General features: G+C 42.0%; 1 long non-coding RNA gene across 1 annotated transcript; it reads right to left on the bottom strand.

Moving 5' to 3' along the window:
- Nucleotides 1–251: 251 nt before the first annotated feature.
- On the bottom strand, nucleotides 252–11,422 carry LOC138110282 (uncharacterized). Its single transcript, XR_011150856.1, has 3 exons — nucleotides 11,307–11,422; nucleotides 10,649–10,816; nucleotides 252–1,162 (listed from the first exon to the last, which is right to left on the bottom strand). It is a non-coding gene; the product is annotated as an uncharacterized lncRNA (long non-coding RNA).
- Between the last annotated feature and the right edge of the window lie 11,088 nt (nucleotides 11,423–22,510).

Genomic DNA, 22,510 nt, shown 5'->3' with positions numbered 1-22,510 from the left:
GGAGCTGCACTGCAGAGCAATGCAACCCCCTGTGCTCCTCAGAGCACCGATCTGAAGCCTGACAATGACTGTGGTCGGGGCGTTGCATTTGCAAGCAAAACACACTCTTACTTTCTCAATATTGGCTCCTTTATTGCCAGCTCTTATGGCTGACAACACAGGAGAGAACTTCATAAAGAAAGTCTCATGATAGCTGTTATTTATTATGCAAATACTGCCTGCCATGGCAACATTGCATGCAGTAGTTCGCTTTATTTGCCCCGATACATGCATATTCAAATTGAGGCTGCATACATTGTGCCTACACATTACAAAGATTTTGTTTTCCTTGACACTTACAGGAGAACAAACTGCAATTAATACAGCCTGTTTAAGCAGACAGCATCCAATTAGTTATCATCCATTTTCAGATTGGGACTCTAGACTAAAAAACATGGAGCTGGCTTCTTATTCAAAAGGAAAATACATCCAAACTATGGGTTTTCAAAGACACATTTAACTCACAATGGCCAGGATACTCACTTGGCCTTTAATGTGAAATGGAGTGTTAATTTTTCTCTGTCACCTCTTAATTGCTTCCTTATTATACTGTTCAAGCAGTTAATTGCTAGGCTGAGTGAAAGAGTGTTTTCAAGGGAAAGGAAATGCCACAGCATGAAAGAAAAAAAAAAAAAATAGAAGCAGCACACTAGTGTAATTTGGCTGATATAATGTTAGTTGTGGTATTGCCTTTAATGGTAACTACAAAAATTAACAGGAAAAGCTAAACAGTTTTCTATTGCCAAACAAGGCAGTAGAGGTATCAGGAGGTTTGGCGATCAGCAGTTGGTGGGATCACACTCAGGGAATCAATCTATTCCACGGACATGACGTTTGTACACGGGAGATTTCCTTCTGCTCCACCCCTTGCGGTAAGGAACCTTTACTGATTTGTAGTGCAGGAGCTGCTTCTCAGGCTCACCTCTCTCGTTCCACTCACTGTTACCTGCGAGCTGACAAGAGCATCCCCGTGCCTCGGGGCTGGAAGCACCAGGACCGGACGCAGCCTCCGGCTCTCCAAGGCCGCTGTCAGTGGCTGCTCTGCTGAGTTCTCCAGAGCCTCCTGAGCAATCCTGTGCAGCAGACTTGAGGAAGCAACCATCAGACATTTTTTCTGCCAGTCCTGCAAATACAAGGAATTGAAATGACTCGCGTTTCCAAAGGCTGTAAGCACACCTGACAGCAGCTGGGTTCCCCTCCCCGCCTAACCCAGCATCACTGGCACTCCTCAGGCCCGTCCTTTTGCAAGAGACACCTGAGTCAGTCGGGAAAGACTTTACTGATGTCACACAGGGACAACAGATACTCCAGATGCAAAGGCAAGAATCAGAAGCCTTTATTTAAAGAATAAGTGATTGCAGGCTCTAGAAGCAATCTTTGCATGACAGTGCTAGAATTCATGATCAGTAGTATTTCCTCCCTCCTCTAATTTTTACTAGAGCATAGTAATTATTAATGGAGGAAGGAGACAGGAAAAATAAAAGCAGATACCAAAGGCACTGTTGCATGGTAGATTTAAATATGCACATTAATTCATAAGCAAAGTGAGTTAAATACGAATTTTGAATTAATTTCCTAAATGTAGCTTCCCAGTGGACAATAGAAAAGAGATGATCCAGTCATCAACTTGTGCTTATTAGCATTCAAACATGCTGATTAACTCATTAGTAAGACTACATTTAAAGTCGTCCCTTTTGTTTCCTTCTATAAACTGTTGGTCTTTCATTTATTGGAAGAAGAAAATACATTTATTTAGGATCGAGAAGAATGAGCCAACTTTGGCTGAAAAATAATAAATTTTATAGAACATTAAAAAAATCCTCTTTCATTTTACAGGAGTCTATGAAGTAGCACTGTTATCTGCTGAACTGGGTGGGTGAAAAGCAGATGCCTGACAGCGTTGCAATTTCACTGGGAGAAAGTCACGAGTAGGAGATATCAAAGCAAAATTTAGCTTTCAACCAGACAGATCTCAGAATTGCACAGAGAACTGCAGAATGACATCCCTAATGTCCAACTGAGAGACTGGCTTGTGAAGCTCTACCTGTGTCCTGCCAAGGAGCCACACTGCTTATGGCTCCTGTGGAACACTGCTGCTGTCTGTTTGCACACACTGCAGGCATTGGTCACCCGAATTCTCAGCACAAAAACACCCAACTGAATGTGTGGGATGTGTGATTTAGAGTCCCAGAGCTAAGACATAAGGTTTTGGCACAAAGTGAGTAGAAGGTGTGAGCTGCATACCTTCACCACCTGCGGCTACCACATCCAGTGAAGACAAACACGACGCCTGCACGGAGCTGCAGGACCGGCCCTTGATAACTCTGCTGTCATCTCACCAGGACGGCCGAGGTGCCACTTTCAGTCAACAGAAAAAATGAAACTAGGCACAGTCTTACTTTGCAGGACTTAATCACTCCTGATTAAGAGTGTGCCACCATGCTGGAAAAGGTGAGGAGACCCAGCAGAGCCCAGAGCAGAGGTCACTGACATGCAAGGGAACAGGTGCAGAGGGAGTTTGTCACTGCAGAAACTTCTGGGACATTTTATCACAGAGAGAAACCTCAGCAGAAACCTCAGTTCATCTTTCCCACATAACCAGCAGTGGAGAAGGGACCTCTCCTTGTGAGCCAGACATCCATCTGTGGTAGGATGTCCTGACCAGCTCTCACAAAGGTAAATTAGTCCATAACAATCACAGCACCAACTCCATTCACCATGCAGAGTCAAGATTTTCTCAACTCAGGCATCAGGAAAAAGTTTCAAAACTCTGGATATTCTTTTAATGATTATTTCAGTGCTTCTTTAGTATTTTATTTTACTATCCCCCTAAGAAATTGCACAATAATAGCTTTGCAGTGCCCTGAGATTTTCACCTCTTTTCAGATAAGTGCTGTGTCTTGGCCGCATCTCAGCATCTTCATTGTCTACCTGTTTATATGGCCTTTGCTTCCACCTGACCCATACACCTCACAAGCTTAAACTTATTTTAGTCTGTCCACTACTCTTGTGGAATATTTAATAATAAAATGCTGAGGCATAGAACAAATTAAATATTCTGCCACAGAAAGCACAGACCATCTTTCTCCTCTGGCCTTCTAATGTCTTCCTGTTTAAGCACAGGAAGAAATTGTTAAAAATCCCTTGAAACACATCAAGAAATATCTCTCTCCCACTGGTGTAATCAACAAGTCTAAAATTCAGTCTGAACACACCAAAACATCTCATTTTGCATAGCAGACTTCCTGAGACCTTTCTGTGAAGCCATTTGATGTCCATACAATATCTATGTACACATTACCCCTATGCAGTACCTTGCTGTCATTATGGGATAGTCTCCTTATATATTTCTGCCATTTTAGAGGGCATAAATAGGTTCTCTGAACAGGATATACTTAAATTGAACAACGTGATGTCTTATTTTCATACAAATCCATTTTATTAAACTGTCTGTTTCCATTCTTGTATATTAAGATTTTTACCTAAATCTCTCTCATTTTTCTCTTTAACTTCCAATTTGCCTTTGTCTAAGGATACTGACAATGTCCTATATAGCCTTGAAATCAATTTAGTGAGACAGTCTCTTTGTACAACAATTTTTCAATCTGCTACATTTGCATTTCTATACCTTTCTTTAATTCACAAAGAACAGCATGTCTTAGCCAAAGGAAATGGGAAAACTGAGCTCCAGGAATATTAAAATCTTCTACAAATTGGTCAAACGATTTAAAATGTTCATCCTTAAACAAATCTTTAATACAAATGGATCCTTTTTGTTGCTAGGTTCTAAAGGCTCCATTTTTAATACAAGTGGAAGGTCCTCATTATAACACAATAGAGTTAAGGGAGACAATTTCTCATACCAGCCCATGAATTTATGCACTTTCCCCACATTTTACAGACTGGGAAATAGTTGTTAACATAATCTTTTTCTGTCACACCATTTTTATGTATATTTTTATGTCTGTGTTATCTCTCAAGTGCAAGTTCTGTATATATAGATCCTTGTACAAAAGTGTGAAGGAAATTACCCTTGTCAGGTCCTTATCACTTAGAGTTGTGATGTGTTAATCCTACTCTCCTGCCACAATTCTCGCAGATCTGCTGCATTCCATTGGTGCAAGGTTTCCATTTAGCTTCCCTATACCTTCAACTGTACTACAGTCTTTATCAATAAAAGAAATAGTGTACATTTCTCTTTAAAAAGTTTACATTTCAACTAAATAAATGAAAGAGTAAAATAATAGTCATTCACATAAAAAGAAAACCAAATTAACTACCTACCAGTCAAAGAAAACAAAGATAAATGTAAAACAGTAAGATAATGACAAATATTAACCTAGTCACAGAATTTTAAAAAGCACAGAAAGGCTGAGGTTAGAGTAAAGTTTGTGGATTCTCCAACCCTCTCCTCAACACAAGGTCAGCTCGATGAGGCTGCCCAGGACCACGTCCAGTCAGGTTTTTAATAGATCCAAGGATAGAGTGTCCATTACTCTGGGCAACCTGTCCCAGTGTTTGATTACTTTTACACTAAGAAAGGTTTTTCTTACATTTGAAGACTCTGTTGAACAAAAATTCTGATACATAGTGGGAACACCAGTAGACCCTCCTCTCCATCTCTCCACCTCAGAAAAGCTTAATACCTTCTTTGAGTGCTGTTTGTCCTACCTATTCCCATAAATTTTTCCATCATAAAAACACCGCAACTTCCTGTCTCTATTTCTATTTGCTTTCCTTCCACTCATTCACCAGCCTTGCCTTCTGACTTCCATAAGTCAGTTTACTTCCCCACTCTAGCCCTGATGATTCTGTAATATGACCAAACTAAACAATTGAGACAAAATTCATTCCATTACTGTTCTGCTAAAGCCAGCGGATTTACTTCAGGATTGAATTTGCTCTTCTTATGTGAGAAATGGGGGATTCAGAAGGAGATAAAAGAAGAATGAAAAGAAAAACTGACCTTGATGGCCATATTTTCTTTAATCTATGAGGGCCACTAGATGAATGCACACAGCCAGCCTGACAATACTGCCTGCATTTAAACGCGGGTGGGTGTAAATATAGGTAAGGGCACTAATCAGCCAGGTGGCTACATGTTACCCTGAACACAAGCAATTAACTACAAGGGCAATTTTCTCCCAGAGGTTAGTTATTTCATAGCCAATTAACCAGGCAGCTTCACCCCACTTTGAACTGTGTGTAGAGTAAGAGCCATGTCTGCATCTGGACCTTCAATAGATTCCCTGTAGCTTTAGCCATCAGCCCTATTCATCTTTTTCTAAAGTAGTTACAGCATCCACCTGCCTTTCAGTATTTAACTCCTTCATTTGTAAAGAAGCAAGCAGAACATTTGAACAAAAAGATATTTTTATCTTTATAATAGGCAAGGCAATTTTAGCAGTATATGTCTATGAAACTCGGCATTCAGCCTTGTGTAGTGTCTTCACAAAATCAGTGAATGCACTTTATTTAACATACACACTGTCTGCAAAGCTGGCCTTTGGAGAGAGAAACGTGTTCTTTCGTGTTCAGAGTATGGCAGGTCCAAGGAAGATTGACTGAAAGCTCAGGAGGAGAATAAATCCAGTTAACACAAGCTAACGCTGCACTCTCTTTATGTAATGCGTTAATAATGTAATTACACCTTAAGTATTAATAGAATATGCTGAATAGCTCTGAACAGATGCATATCACAGGCTGTGTATGACAGTGTGCATGCAGGCAATAGCTGGACTGTATTCCCAGCAGACACACGACAGCGTTGCAGCCCGGGGTGGGCTCACCCGCAGCCCCGCACACGCGGTGCGGGCAGGGCAGGCTGGGGAGGGCTCCAGGGGCAGGAATCCCACTCCCTCAGAGCTGAGCTCTGATTGCATCCTCAGGTACTGCACTTCCTCCCTCGCAGCCCACAGGCCACAGCTCAGCACAGCACTAGAGCAGGGCTGTAACTTTGACTGGTTATTCCCATGAAAATGAGTGTCCAGCTGGATGAGGTCCTGCCTGTGGATCACCAACACCACAGCTCCTGTCACGGGAGCTCCCTCTGCCAGGGCCTGTGTCTTCCCCACCAGTGACACAGAGAGCCTGGAGAGCACAGCACAGCTCAGCTCCCACAGCCCACAGTGCCCCAGGAGCCCCCGAGGACCCCACACCCCTGGCGTAACTAACAAAAAAAGCATTTCCCAGCACTGTCCTGGTCCATCTAGAGGAGAGTCAGGGAACAGTTTCATGGCCCGGTGCTGTGATTTCAAAAGTACCCCTGAACCGCCGTATCTCACTCTGAAAATCTTCTAAATTACAAGGCGAACAGAGCCAAGAGTGCAGAGTTAGAATAACCAGAAAGTCCATAACTCTTATGAAATTCCCTGAGCTTTCCTTTGCATTCCTTCTGAGAGATTTTAGTGTAAGAGATATCTCAGGTATTTTAAGAAGAAAAAAATCTACTCTGTGAAACAACACATTAGACAAGACACACATTCTCCTTCCATAAAGGGATTAAGAGAGAGGATGGAAAAGGAAGTATCCCTTGAACTTTGCAGTTTCTAGGTTGCCAAGTTCTTGCTGAAATAAGAACATAAAAGCAGAACACAAATACGGTTTTGAATAAAATCAAATACAATAGTAAAAACACACAGAAGTTGAACAATGTTTCAGTAGTTGCTTTTCGCTCTTGCTAGGTTAATAAATTGAAATAGATATTTAAGTGAAATTTCACTGTTTATGGTCAGGATTATCAGAGATGGCTATAATTTGGCTGCATCAATTCCCATCCCCTTGGCCTTGCTATTCTCTGTGTATTTCTCAGTAACAAGACTGTCATTTTAAGTATTATTTATTTACTAGACAACCACGGTATTGTTCGACATGTAATAGAATATTTCCATGAATTTTATTTGCTAAAAAACAGCAACATGAAATGTAAGGTTTTTTTTAATCTGCTACAATAAGTAGCAAAAGATCAAAAGTAATCAAACCCATGCTGACAATTAGTTAGATAAAAGTCTGACAATTCTGTCCACTACAGCTATTATTATTTACATAAGAAATTTCTCAATTACACAATAAGTTATCATTATATACTTTAGGCAGAGAATTGGAAAATGTATGCAAGTTATAGAGTTTACATCTTAAAATTAGCTGTTCCTAGAATGTATGGAGAATGAAAGCTCAAATTCATGAGCCTCCCAACACTACAGATTGAAAAAATATGTTGTATCAAACATCCACATAAATTATAAAAGCCCCTTTAAAATGTCAAGTATAGATCCTACTGTGCTTAGGATGTCAGCATACCTCTAAAAATATGGAGTGATGAGGCATGGATACAATTCATAGCGGAAATCAAGCACACTTTTCAACTTGCATGCACAAAAAAATGTGATAAATCAAACAAATCTTCCCCTTTTCAAACTGAACTGCAACTGTATTAACTTCACACAAATTGTCCAGATCAGTGATATCTGATTACAGTATTTAGGCATCCACAATGTTATATTGCCTTTTTTTTTTTTTGACAGTAGGATTACAAAATTTAATGCTGCAGTTTTAGAAGACAAATGCATTAGTTGAAATCATCAGTTTAGCCATTTGCATTAAATAATGCTGAATAGAAAATGTTTATTAGTCTAGTTGTGATATCCCTGGTTTTTGTAAAAATCAGTAAACCAACACTTTTAGGCTGAGCCTGCAAAGAGATACATCTTGGCACTCTCTCAATGCAAACAGAAAAATCTCTTTTTCTAGATCTTATTGTGGGACTAAATTTGTAGTATTTCCTCTTGGCTAGTAACAATTTCCCAGAGAGCTACTTTAAAAAATGAGCAACAAATATTTATAAAATAATATCATTTATGCTGAAAACTTGCAGCTCTTGAGGAATGAAAAGAAAGAGGGGGCTGGGATAAAACAAAACATTGTGAATTAGCACAAAAGTAAGTGCAATGTGATTTTCATACACTGAGAGAAAATTCATGGACTTCCCTCAGCGAAGGCAAAATCTGCTCTGTGGCTGTCTTGCAAACTGCTTCAACTGCAACACCTTCAAATAATGAGGCTAGTTAAGGGAGAAATCATCAGTAATAATATGGTTCTTAGGCACCTAATCCTGGCTTTTTATTTACACAGCTCTGCCATGTGGTGTCAGAAATCTCTGTCTGGTTATTAGCAACCCTCTGAGGTCGTTCCCTTTCAGGCGGCTGCCCTCCAGAGAGGGACGGAGGACAAAACATTTGCTGTTGAAGGTTTTTCTCCTTTTAAATCGTTCTGCACTGTGGAGAGACCTGTGGGCCATTCCCGAGCGGTGCCAAGAGCTGGGAATGCTGCGGGGAGGGGCGCGTTCCTGTCCCGCGGGACCCGTGGGACTCTGCCCACGAGATGGCAGGCTGAGATGCTGTTTGCATTTTTCAGCCACTCTTCAACTGGAAATAGTTTCCCCTCTCAAATGACAGCAGCCCCAGGTAGCAGAGGTGACATTTGCTTTACATTATGATACACACTAATTAATCATTAGCGATCCCAAAAGTATGTCGACTAAAAATGCTTTGCTATGGCTCATCACAGTAGGGGCTTTCAATATTGATACTGTTACACACACATATGTTCCACGGCTGGTTGTTATATACCCATGGATTTAGTGGTTTAGGCTACAGAATATCTTTTAAGTGCTGCTAATTATTGTTTGCTAAAATTCCTTACAGTTGGTAATGAACTTAATGTCTTGTACTTTATGCAATAAACTCTGGAGGTCACAAAACGACTGCTTGACTGGGAGATAAAATGGGACTTTTACAAGCTAAAGCTGCTGAAAAACTGACTGGAACTTTTTGTGGCACAGCCCAGGCTTTTTGGAGGGGTTGACATTTTTCCACCCATGTTTCAGTCTCTATGCCAACCGTCTGGGGCCATCCCCCTTCAGTCCCAGCAGCCCCTGGCCGATCAGCCCCAGCTGATCAGTGCCGCAGCAAAGGTGACCGGGGACACCACGGTTCTGTAAGAGATGATGCCTGACTGCACTTCAAATGTGACCAAAGCTGCATGTCACTACGGTGAGGACACTGAGGGGGTTTGATTCACCTCTGCTACCAAGTACCCAGGCTGGAAAATAGGAGGTGATGAGGAGTTCACATTAATAAAGCTGAACAGGAAGGTCAAGAGGTTCAAAAGCACCAGCAGCTCTCAGTCCAGCCTCATGTGCCTTTAACCCTGGTTAAAAGCACCCAAGACAGGCAGAAGGAGGCAAAGAGATTTGGACCTTTGTTTCAGCCAAGTACAAGACAGGAATTTTTTGAAAAGCACAGTCCTTTTCCCTGGGAATCTTCTTCAGAGGCTGCCAAGCTGCTGACCTGTCTCATTTTTTCACCTCATCATTGCTGCACAGAAACAATCCAAACCCAAATGTCCCTGACAGGTCCTACCTCGGCAGTCCTGCTTTCTGTAGGTTCATCTTCAGTCCTCCTAAGCAGACACCCACTCTACAGAGGATACATGGTCTTACCTTAGCTTGGGAGTACTTCAACAGACCCTTCTAAATGGTAAAGGGTGTTCAGGTGCACACCAGTGAGGGGAATCACATATGGTTAAAATGTTCTGTAAACCAAGAAGTCCTGAGTTCTTAAACAGCAACAAAAGCCCTTGTTTTAAAGAGAACCAACCAAAAATCACATTCCAGGTAGGCTGACACCATTAAAAGCGTCTCTGGGGGTCACCTTATCACAGATTCTTATAACACAATATTCTTAGTTGGAAGGGACCCACAAGAAACCTCAAGTCCAGCTCTTAAGTGAATGACTCATATGGGAATCAAATCTGCCACGCTGGTGGTTTTTAGCACCATGCTCTTACCAGCTGAGCTAATCTCAGGGTCTGCACTGGATGGGAGCTAAGCTGTCTAGAAAATTCTATTCTAAACATAAAAAATCGAGCCTTTGAATCTGATAGTGTTGCAAGACAAATATTGAAAGGTGAGCACAGGCTCTTGCAAAGGTTATGAAGTGAATATCTATGATGCTTCTCCTCAGGGAAGTGAAGAGGAAGCAACGAATTAACATTTGTTACAGGACTTTTCTCTACCACTCTGCATCACCTGTGTGTCAGAGGGACTCATGCCAGCCTAGATGTCAACTGTTTCCACTCCCACCAAAGCTCTGCTGGGCACAGGAGATGTGCCCACACTCATCTCTACTCTCTCCTGTAAAAACTTTGGCTCACATCCCAAAATCCTGTTTCTAATGTGAACAATTTGCTGGCACAAGTCAAGCCTAGGTCAGCACTTAACAGCTAAAGAACTGGGAAAACCATTATTGGTCTAATGGGTCAGGAAATTAGTCCTGTTCAAGTAATGGAACTATATTAAAAACACAGAAAAGAAAATAAAAAGGATAAAGGGGGAGTGAGAGAGAGGCCAAAAAAGAAAAATGGGGATTTCCAGTTCTTTATTATTTCAGGACCTGAGATTTTAACAAGAATATGAAATACCACTAAAGTTTTGTTACATCTGTGACAGTTAAGATTTACAGTTTACTTGACTTCTTGCACTTTTAGTCCCACTAATGCAGAGTTTGGGGATGATATATAATAAACCAAGATTATAAAAAATGGGACTTACGGGCTGAGTCCCTGGATTCACAGCAAAGCCCTTCACACAGACAGGTGATTTCTGAAGGGGTGAGGCACCATCACCTTCAGGATCTTCAGAAATCTTGGTCTTGCATTCTGATGTTCCAAGGCACCGTAGCCACCCAATCCCACCCATGGTTTTTCCAAGCAGAATTTGCTACAAGCAGAGCACAGAGGAAAATTTCTTTGTTCCCCATATGGCCACAGTCAAGGCTCACAGTGTCCACAAAGCTCTGTACCCCTCAGACACATCTGTATTCAGCCATTTACATCTGCTTGTAATGTTTCTTCTTAACTAGCAACCCTCACAAGATTTTCTAATTCAACAATAAAGTACTCAATATTTTGACGTAGTTACTGTGCCATTCCAACACACTTTCCCCTCTTACTTGTTAATTCTTCAAAAGTGAAGAGAAAGCAGTCATCAGTGTAGAGCATTTTAACTGCTACACCAGTTGACTTTCAAGCCTATTTGGCTTTATTTTAGAACTTTAGAATTAAACCCTGTTCTATTCTCTCCCTCTCTCTTGCCAACCATAACACTTATTTAAAATTCCCTCTTTTTCTGACGTGTTACAAGTCTGAAAGCCCCCATGGCAGTTTAAACCTTGGCATCTTTTCAGCAGCCCCCTGATTTATGAGCTTACGGTTTCTACATTCTAGCTGCTTTACACTGAAGCTTGAAAATGTAGCAGGAAAATAAAAAAATAAATAAAAAAGAGGGCTGACTTCTAGCAGCAGGATAGTATTCCTCAAGACATGCCGATTTTGTTCCCTTCTTACTTGTGAAACAGATGGTGTTTTATGCTTAACACAATCAGTACCATTCTCTATCTGTTGCTTTCTAACCTTCCCCACCTGTGTGAAACCCAGCCAGAGCTTAATGAACATACTTGGAGCTGTCTGGACTGAATTAGTCCCAGTAGGAGCTACCCTTCAGGTACTCCACAGTCTCTCACGGCCATGTAACTGCAAAGGAATACAAGAAACCTTTACACTGTGGCTAATTAAATAAAGGTTTGCCTCTGCTAAGTGCATTTTTTCCCTTCCAAAAGCAGGTAATGTCTCGTGTCTTGAACTACTTTGGAAGCATTTGCCATTATCTTGAAAATTTGGGAAGACAATTTTGGCATGAAAATGGGGGCAGAACGTGATTTTAAGCAACACTTGTCTTCCAGTTTTAAACCTTTTTTCACTTCTACATACCAAATTAGTACAATAATTACCTTGCAAATGTAAGGTATTACCAAAATAATGTTTTTCAAAATTCACATACAAAATGTTTTGTTCCTACTATTCATGCCCTAAATTTGAATTTTTCCCATTTGAAATTCCAGAAAAATTATCTTTTTGGCAGCAGATTCTTTAAAATGAAGATGAAATGACAAGCTGGCTACTTTGACCATATTTCACATCCCAGACAGCAAATCTTAAAAATGTCATGAAGACATGCTAAAGTAATTTCCTTCATGCTAATTATCAGTTGTGGAACATTGTTGTGAAGCAATTCACCAGCCTGAGATTGCTTCCAAAGTACCTATGGTGGGATCTGCAAGTCAGTTTATACACTGAAATTTCTGCTGCTGGGTTTCAATCTTCTGTCTAATGTATGAAACAACTCCATCCAGTTGTCAACCTGAATAAGCACAAAAAATCCATTAAGTTTATTGGACCACTGATATGGAGCGGGCAAATTATTTTTTCTAATCTATCTTAGACCAAGAATGGGATTCACTGGATTGCAATCAAGTGGATGGCCAAACTTCCTCAGGAATGTTCACAAAAATAACAAATTATCCAAGTTCTCTATCTGCAATTCCCTCATGATGAAGTTCAGCTGCACACAGGTTAAGACAGACTCCTATCTTCTTAATACACCAAGGAGGATTCCAGCATACTGAAGAAGCCACTGTGATGAGCCAATATGGGGATCCAGAGAGTTAAAATTCCATGTTTATCATAAAGAAACAGAAAATGCCTTCTCCTACACTTCACAATGAAACACCATCAGGAATGTCTGCTAAACTTATCCAGAAAGGGCCATGCCATTTCCTTGTCTCGAAGATAAAGAAACCAAACTTATGCCCGTGACAGCAGCCAAGGTGTCTCTGCTCCTGGTGCAGAGAGGTGGTGAAATCTGTATTACCACAGTCCGAAAGACGCTACTTTCTTGTTTGGGAAAGTAGAGAATGACACAGGGGGTACCCCACAAAGGCAGGATAAACAGGTTTCCAGCAATGGGTACTCTGGGTTTGCCTCATGGGTGTCCCTGTCCACTTGCACACTTGGTTCCCAGCACGGTGAGCAATGGCTCTCGGAGCTGGGCTGGGAAGAGCAAACCGACAGAGGCAAGTACACCTACGAGTCCCTTTCTCCCTCAGACCATTGTCTGGATGTCCCACACTAATCCCTGTCTTAGTCAAGCTGGACCCTTTCTACTCTCCCTTGCAGGTGCTCTAGAGTGACCCTGATCTTCCAGAAGTGGTTGTTTGCTAAAATGATTGTACAAAGATATCTAAGAGTGGTTTGTGTAGTGAGAAGATGACACCTTAACAGACTTCTCAAAAACTCTCCTAAGACAGCTGGAGTAGAGGAATGTGAGAATCTTTCAGTGTGTGAGAAGTGATGAACTGTGCAGAAAGAGAGATTCCCTATGTTGGCTGTTGGGTGCCTTCTGGGGTAGGAGAATGCTGAATCGGATCAGAACATTGTTTAAAAAACCTAACAAGGCACAAGGGTGTTATTTAAAGTAGGAAACAGGGGGAAAGTAAGCATACAATGCAGAGAGAGACATGCTGTCAGTTATGTGTCAGTAACAAGATATCTGATTGTGAAGGAGAAGGCAAAAATTCCAGTTGAGCCCTGCACAGGCAGGCATCCCTCCCCGGGGGACATCCAGGGACACAACTCAGCATCACAAAAGGTGGTCAATAAAACAGAGAGCAGTGGTCAAACAAATGCCAGCAATCACTCTTCCTTACACTGCCATTTAGCTGAACTCCCGGGGATATTGGACATCCCAAATAAGAACAGAGGGGGCACTTTGCCGGGGGCACAGGGGGAAGGGCAGATAAAATATAAAAGCTTGATCAGCAGTTGAGAGGCTTCAGTACGACAGACTGGTGAAGTAGGATGGAAGAACAAAAGCAGATGTCATGTACCAGTCCTCCAGGTAATAAGGGATTTTTTCGATGCTTCTGAGATGTGCAGGCTAAGTATTTAGGGACCACTGCCCTGGGGACTCTACCCAGCTCTGATTCTGTCACAGGGACTCACAGAGGTGAAGGTAGCACTCTAAAGTGTCACACTCACACTGTGTGACAGGGCAGGCAATCCCATGATGTCATACATCATCCTTAGAGTCATGGGGATAGCTTTAAACCCCAGTACTACCACAGAACAAACGAAGATGTCCTATCTCCAAGGTATCAAGGCACCCATGGGAAGGATCTGTACCAACTCTATACTAAGATACAGAAGTGGGGAAGAGAGGCTTCTCCATGGTCACTCTAGCCAGTAATTCTAGTCCTTGGTCTTCTCTACCAAACCAAATCCCCAAACCCTCTACCTGCAGTATCAGCTCTCCTCATCAACCCCAGCCATGATGAGGAAATGTAATTTTAGAGAGTGCACTGGATGAGGGCAACATTCACTGGGCTGCAGAGCTCTTTGTGGAACTGTTCCATTTGAATTATAAATCAAGATAACTGTTGAAAGTTGCCTTTCTTGCTTAAAAAAAGTACCAACAAAGTGCCCCTTTAGAGGTGAAAATGACGTGAAAGTTGAAGAACTCACTATAGCTGAATCATGAAGTACAAAGGGGCATAGTGTAATTAAGTTCAGTGTCCTTGTGGGAGGGAATGCAACAAAACCTAGCACTGTGACATTAAGCTTTAGAAAGGGGATTTAAAAAAAAAAAAATGAGGAAGCTAGTCAAAAAGGCCCTGAAGTCAGAAGTGAGGAAATTAAAATCCTTCAACTCAGCATGGAGGCTACTTAAGCAACCATAATAGAGTCCCAGAAGGAATGCGCAGCTTTTCAAAGAAACACGGAAGGCAAGAAAAATAAAATTAGCATGGGAAAACAGCAAGGTTCAAGGGGTTATTTAAGCCAAACAGGTAGAATTCAAAAAGAAGTGAAAACCTATCTGAAGGGAAGGAACACAACCCATGGAAGGTTCTCCCCATCATGAAAACATATTTCAAAATTGTGGTGACTGAGAAATGGTCTCGACTGAGGGGAAGAGTGTGTGTGTGTGTGTGTGTGAGAAGGAGAAAATAATTAATGAAAACAAAAATTAGCAATCGGAAAGATGGATTTCCAGGCTATTTCAATGGATAATAACAGTGAATAAGGTGATTGCAGAGAAAAATCAGTTATTTTTCATCAGCCTGTAGGCCACTGTGATACAAATTGCCCGGGGTGGTAGAGTTTAGGACAAATAGAAGGGTTAAAAAAAATCAAGGCGTGGAAAAAATAAATGAATTAAAACCCAAGAGATCCCTGGAGCCAGCTGGAACAGGCAACTGCTCCTTAGGGTGGCATAGCTGGGCGCTAATCACAAAGCATGATTTTACAGTGAGCCCATATGGAAAATGGAGACATTCCTGCACTGAGACACTCTTTCTATCTCTTACATGCTGCATCAAAAGCCTCTTGATGTCTTATGTAAACCAGAGTGACCTCTGAAAATATGAGGAGACCTGAAATCTCTGGGAATGCCTCCTGACCCTTCCAGACCATGGCAGCATGATGCATCACTTCTAAATGAGCCAGGAGAAGTGGAGCCTTCCTCACTTTGATTGAGTTGGGCTCCAGCAAAGTGCCCTGTCCCCAGCTGCATCCAACCTGCAGCACAGAACACACTGTCTGAGCTTTAGTCATTTGTGTGGTCTTTTAAGTAATTATCCATTGCATTATTCAACAGGAGAGCACAGTATTTACTGGATTACTGGGTCTGTACTGCCTTAAAGACATAGCTCAGTGCTTTGGGAGCCAGCTGCACTGTTGCAAAGCAACAAGCAAATATTTCTCTTTTCTCCTCCCTTTTTGAGCTACACAAGAAGGTTCTTTAAAAGAAAATGGAAATGGTGGTGCTACAATAAAAATGTAATATATTGTATGCAATGTATTTGCTGACCTGGTCACAAAATTGGAGGTGGCCATGGCTCATTAGAGTACCTTATACAGACTCCAGCTGAAATAAGCAAATTATCTTTCCATAGGCAAAACAAGGGCCTTTTGGGAGGGTGAGGGGTGTTTGTGGTCAAATATTGATTTCTACACATACTAAAGCACTGACTCGTGGTGTGTCCAGCTGCATCACATGGCAAATTTCTGTGGTGATTTCTGCGATTCAAAGGCACATACCCTCAAAGAACAAGAAAAGGGAGTAGAACACACAGTGGCCACTAGCTGAGAGGGCCAGGGAAGGTGATGGCAGCTCACACTGCAGGATTTTGAGTCCTGATTTTGGGTGGGATAAACCAGAAGCACCCAGAGGCATCAAGTTAAGACAGAGAATGAAACAGGAATATACAGAAAGTGGAAAAGAGATGTAAAATAGCCCTCTCCAGTGTTTTGGAATTGGATGCTATGCAGCTGGAGAATCTTCCCTTTGAGCTAACTGCCAGTCAGGACAGAGTTAATCAGCTGGGATGGGGATAATTATACAAGGGGTTTCATGGTGTTAATATATTTAAGCAGTTGCTGTTTCATGGTCCAAATGGTGGCTTTTCATGAAAACCATTTCTACCCTGGTACATGCATGTGAACACAAGGACAAGGAACCACACTGGCATTCATGGATAGCGACAAAGTGCCTTGGTACAAAGACACAGAGACTAGCTGGTGTTGAGGACAACAAACCTGACTGCCTGGCAACCCTCTAGAGCAAGCTGCAGGTTACCTGTCCAGTTCCAGGCAAAAGAGATCAACCACCTGACTCTGAGTTCAATGGTAGATCCAGGTTATGACACTAAAGGAGGGCAAAAATGATAAGCAGCTTATTTGGGAGACAAGGCATGTCCTCCACCAGAGCATGCAATTTCATATCCCCTCATGTCATCTTCCACTGATAAATATTCAGACACTGGTACTGTCTGAATAAGGAGCTGTTTGGACTGACATTTTCATATCAATGCAAATGAGTTTAATAAGGACTTACACAAAGAAAATTTGGAGTTCTGTCCGTGTCACTAGAACAAGCTGTCTTTTAAAAATATTCCTGGCTATCACTGCAGCACATGTTGAGCACAAAAATGCACCAGCTCAGACAAAAGGTCCCTCCAGCTCAGTCACTGTCCCCAAGAGGGGTCAACAACAGATGTGCTGCACAAGAGTGCAGACACAGGGAGAGCACACAGAGGTATTTATACACAATACTTCTCCAAGACTCTTCCTCGGGAAGTCCAGTGGCAGAGGCCATGTATTTTATTCAAAAACCTGTGGGAGGGTTTTTCTCCCAGCTTTTCTAAGAAAATGGGTATTCCTCAACCCCCTTTACTGCCAATAGTTCCAGCATTCAACAGCACAGCTACTGACCCTAACCCTCAATGCATCACCAAACAGGAGCAGAACCAAACCTCAGACTGATCCAGTACGGTTCAGCTTACACCTCAGTATCCTGTGCTTTTGTCAGTGTAATTTCTGCTCTGCTGATTGTAGGCTAAACTTTGTTCACATTTACACCACGTAAATGAGGATTCCACCAGAACTGAGGGAAACTACACTGGAATTATATAACTGTCAGAGAGCAAAATTTAGTTCAGTGTTACATTAATCTTTTTATCAATCACATAACTTAGCCATCAACTAATAAACTCACCCTGGCTATGCCTATCCAGAGCCAGGAGCAGGAGGAGGTTATTGCAGAGTGTCACTGAAACTCTGTTTGTCCAGCTTTGGGTTGGCTGACTTCCACGAGGAATGCATTTAGTTAATTGAAAAGGTTTTGGTTAAAGTTTGCCAGCAAGAGATCATAGAGTTCTAGGCAACCCATACTGTGAGTATGAACTCCATTCAACCTTTGAAATACCTCTGTGAAGGCAGGAAATTGAAATATTGTGCTATATTGGCAACTAAACAGTCATTTATCATCCATGCTAAGTTTGGAGCACAGTGGAATGATTTTTAAACTCTGAGGGTCCTGATTAACAATTACGTGTTTATATAGATTATGTATTGAAATATAGTTTCAAGAAGAATATGAGATAATCAACAGCTGTATCCACCCTCCTATTTGCCTAAGATCAAATTTGGACTGTGCTCAGAGGTACAAACACTATATTAAAACACAACAGAGTTAAGACACCTACTGACAAAAGCAAGGAAATTCACAGTTAAGGGGGAAAATGCACCATATGTTCTGCAGTACCTAGGCACAACAGGGAGCATTCAGCTCATCATTAAAGAGGCACCCAGTTGTGCCTAGGTATTGGAGAACATATGGAACACTTCCCTGCTCATGTCTGAATTTCCTTACTATTGTCAGCTTATGGATCAAGCTTGACTTTTTACTTTTTTTTTTTTAAATACAGAGTTCAGGGGACTTTTTTTGTTTGTTTGTTTTAAATATAGAGTTATGGGAATTTTTTAAAGTAGTTGTTTAGTTTGTAAAATACCATTTTAAATTTATAATTATCAGCCCCACAGACATACATAAATTACTGCAAGTCTGCTTTCAAGAAGAGTTCGGGATCACTGGAAACCATAAATTGTAAAAATGAAGCAGCGAGTTGCTCAGGGAGTTTCCAGGCAAACACTTATCGAAGGTTACAACTGGCAGGACTAATTGGACGTACTGTATCTGAAAAGCAGTGATTTTATTTTATACTTCAGCCCTTCCCTCTGAACTATCTCAAGGTTTTAACTGCTGAAGACAATATAATCAATCTATTGCACTACAATGTTTATATTTTAATTACCAGACAGTTAGGAGTCCCCAGCTGGAATTGCCAGGCACTGTGCTTGGTAATGTACATCTATTTATGAGATCCAAAGGGCTTATAGGCAAAGCTGCTAAGGAGCTAAAAGAGAAAAGATAATGGTTATTGTTCCCATTTCAGAGCTAAGCAAGAATGATCTGGGACTGGGTAAGTTGAACCGTGTAACACCTCACAATGAGCATTCACTCAGTATCCGGCTCTGGCCACTTCTGCCTTTAAAATTAAAACAAACAACCAAACAAATCCAAACAAAAAAACCAAACAAAACCCCCTACAAACCCCAAACGAACAAAACCCCCCACAAACCCCAAACGAACAAAACCCCCCACAAACCCCAAACGCAGCACGAACAGGAGGCGCGGCGGGGGGAGCGGCGCCCGCCGGGAGCGCCAGGGGGCGCCATCGCCCGCGGCAGCGCCGCTCCTCGGGCGGCCCGCGGGCCCCCAGCGCCCCCCAGCGGCGGGGAGGAACAGCCCCGAGACCCCGCGGACAGAAACTCCGCCCCCGCGGCTTTGCTTTAATTCTTATTGCTAATTATTTCTTTTTTAAGTAATATGTATAATAATAAATATAAAATCGAATCGACTTATACGGTATGTCACTTTTTAAATGAAAACATAGAGAAATCTGGTATCTTGGAAACCACTCCAGTCTCATTAAAATACATATGAGTTTGGTTTTCTCATTTAAAATATACTGAGGAGGAGGACAGAGGAGGGAGGAGTGGGGTTTGTACAAAGATTAAGTCTTGTCAGATCTGAATTACAGTATGATCTCATAAATGTACTGGATAACCATAATTCTCATTTTCCTAGAAAACAATGTAAAAGAATAAGTTCATCTCTTTGTTTTGCTTCCTAAACAACCCTCTCTTCCTGTCTCAAAATCAGACTGTTCTTTCAGTAAAATAATAATAATAATTTTTAATTTTATATTTCTAAAACATAGAGTTTTCAATTTTTCCCCACTTTTCTCAGAAAGAAACAAATTCTGCAGACTCAGAGTAGGCCACCTATTTCCGGGCTTTATGGGGTGCTGAGCCATCACTGCTGCTTATGCTGTTTTTACGATGTAAAACAAAGCGGTGACATGAAAAAATCTTGCACAGCCAAAGACAAACTTCCCCAGGTCCTTGGATGCACTGTCTGCCAGCTTGGACACCTCTGCTTCTCCCCTAGAACCTGTTACACCCTTAGATGCTGAGGTGAGGAGGATGAGGAGGGGATCTGCCCTTCGGTTGCCTTTCCCCTCTCACCCCTGGGAAATCCCAGAGAATTCCCTTCCAGAAGAGGATACCTGGGGGGTTGTTACCCTTACCTGGCCCTTACACAGCCACACACTGAGCGATGGAGCTCAGCCGGCTTGGCCAGAAGGGAGCAAGTAACAACCGAGAAAAGTTTCTTTTGCCTGACGAGTCATTGCCTGGGGCACAAACGCAGTCTCCTGAAACTGTATCATCATCCAGAAGAATGCACTGGAGAAAGATTTCCATTGGAAACTGCCCGACCTCTTCTTCCTTAGCAAAAGGAGGGAAGGACTCTGCAAGATGTTGGTTTCAGCAAGCCTGGAAGACTAAATCTGAGTAAAACTCACCCAACCTCCCCAGGTCTGCTTAAACTTACAAGAGCTGTACTCTCAACTCAATCCATGCAGAAAATGAAGCTAAGAATGAGATTTAAATCAAAACAATGAAACAACTCAGTCACAGTATTGAAACTCATTTAGGTTCCCCCTTCAATCCTTAAATCACCTTCCTCCCCCTCTAATAGACTATTAAAATGCTCTTATGATCTGAAAACTGAGCTAATTCATATTTATAAAAGTAGTTTTAAGCAGTCTAACAGGTTAAACAAGAAAACTATATACTAAGCTCAGTGAGTTACCTGACTGTGCTGACATTGTCAGGGCTGTGAGCATCCCTGGCAAGCTGAACCATTTCATGCATTTGCATAAAAGTTAGGGTGGAAGATTTGTAAGGAGAGCACTTCCATAAGCAGAAAGAGACAAAGGAAAATGCAGACAGCAGTGCTGTTGCACTCAATTTTCTATGCTGGCCTGCTCAGCTCTCCCAGGAAGCAATGCCTTTCTCTTTATTAAAGTCCTTGAGAGAATGGATACTCTACAATTCAGATTTTACCAGTCCGTGTTGATGTTGACTACTCAGTTATTAAGTTGTCTTCCAGAAGTTCATACAAACCCTCCATCTGAGGAGGCTGTGGGGCAAACACACCCATGTTCCCCTTCAGATGTCCTCTGCTGCCCTGAGGACTGGCAACAGTGTCCCTAAGGCGGCTGCAGTCATTGCTCTGCTCCACGGGCACAGGAGAGAAAGGCTGAGGGGCAGCTGGGGAAGCACAAATCTCCACGCCCTCTCCTGCTGGAAGTCTGCCTGGATCTGAAGAAACAGCCCCACCAGCCTCTCCTCCTCAGCACCTTGCACTGACACGGCTTCGGGTCTCAGGTGACACAGCAGAGATCAGTAATGTTCCTCACCTTTTGCTTGCTGAGCTGAGCACTCATAGCTAGAATGAGATCTCTCCACCAGCCAAAGAAATAGTTTGGAGACTGCACTTCAAACTCAGAAACAACACAGCTGACAGGGAGTATTCTCACAGTGACTTAACATATTGCGGTCACCCTGCTCCAGAAAACTGTGCAAAGCTGGGGATGAAGCATACTGTCCTTAAAAGAGCACCAGACACCTCCTGCCAGCCTGCCCAGCACAGAGGATGGGATCCTGTACATGTTCTGCTCCATGAGGAAACAGGTCCTGCATACAGGGCATCACAGAGATGGCAAAACCTCCTGTGCCACCAGTGTTTCTGCTGTGGAAGGAGTGGGAGCAGCTTGCCCTGTCCTACACGTCAATTAGTCAGACAGGAGATATATCGAGTAACAGGGCACAGAGATGTAACCTTTTGTCTGATGAGATTTTCCAAATTGCCAGTCATCTGGAAAGGGTGTGTGCAGGCGAGGGTCAGAAGTTTAGCGAGCGCTACACTAGCAGCATGGCAAGGCAATAAACTATCACGCAAGCAAGTGCAAATATTAGCTGTGTGTACATTTGAAATCTTGAAACAAATTCGCTAAAGATTTAGGACTTCATTAAGGTCAAAAGGGTTATGCTGTAGTTGATAGGCACATTTGTTTTATTAATTGAGTCATAAGTTCTGGCAGTCTGCAAATAGATTGCAAAACATGCATCAGCTGCTTTCGATTGCCATGAGAGATCTGAAAACCTGCCAGGAAATCTGTTTGCAGCTCTTAAAAGTTTTGGCTTAAAACCTGTTTTAAACTGTAAACAATTACTTTTTTTTTATTTTTAAAGCATGAAAGAAGGGAGGGTAAGATAGAGGGAGAAAGAGAAGCACATGTTTTCTTTAGGCTCAGAGCACAAGAATTACTGATGTAAGTATCCTCCTCTCAAGGAGGCTGATTATTTTCTAGACAGCCCAAGCTCTCCCATTCCCTGGTATCCCTAGCCTTAGTGTTTGTCATCTCATGCAGCTCTCAGTGTGTTTTAGAATGAAGAACATTTGGTTAGCATACTTTTGGAAAAGAAATGTGCAAGCAAAAGGGGAAGATGTCCCATTTTGATGCCTTACTTTAAATCTGTCGAGCATACAGGACACGAATACCAAAAGGAAGCAGTGCAAAGCAAGCCAGATCCCGCACTTGCTAAGATCTGTCCCAAATACATGTCAAAGTACCACCAACAAAATACTGAGCAGCTGTTTTTCTTGCACAGTACCAAGCTCAAAGTGATCCTATCACAACTCTGAGAAGGTTTCAGCTATGCAGATAGTGTTTCATACATGAGTTACTTAAGCTTCAAACCCAGTGAGTCTCTCTTATTACCCCACCACTGTACTGGGATGATTTGTCAGCTGCTCTCCTAAAAGCTG

The sequence above is a fragment of the Aphelocoma coerulescens genome, chromosome 4A (genome assembly GCF_041296385.1).
Source record: "Aphelocoma coerulescens isolate FSJ_1873_10779 chromosome 4A, UR_Acoe_1.0, whole genome shotgun sequence".
In the NCBI taxonomy this organism is placed as follows: Eukaryota; Metazoa; Chordata; class Aves; order Passeriformes; family Corvidae; genus Aphelocoma; species Aphelocoma coerulescens.
The sequence above is the reverse complement of the archived record's forward strand: the minus strand, read 5'-3'. Positions and strand labels throughout refer to the sequence as shown.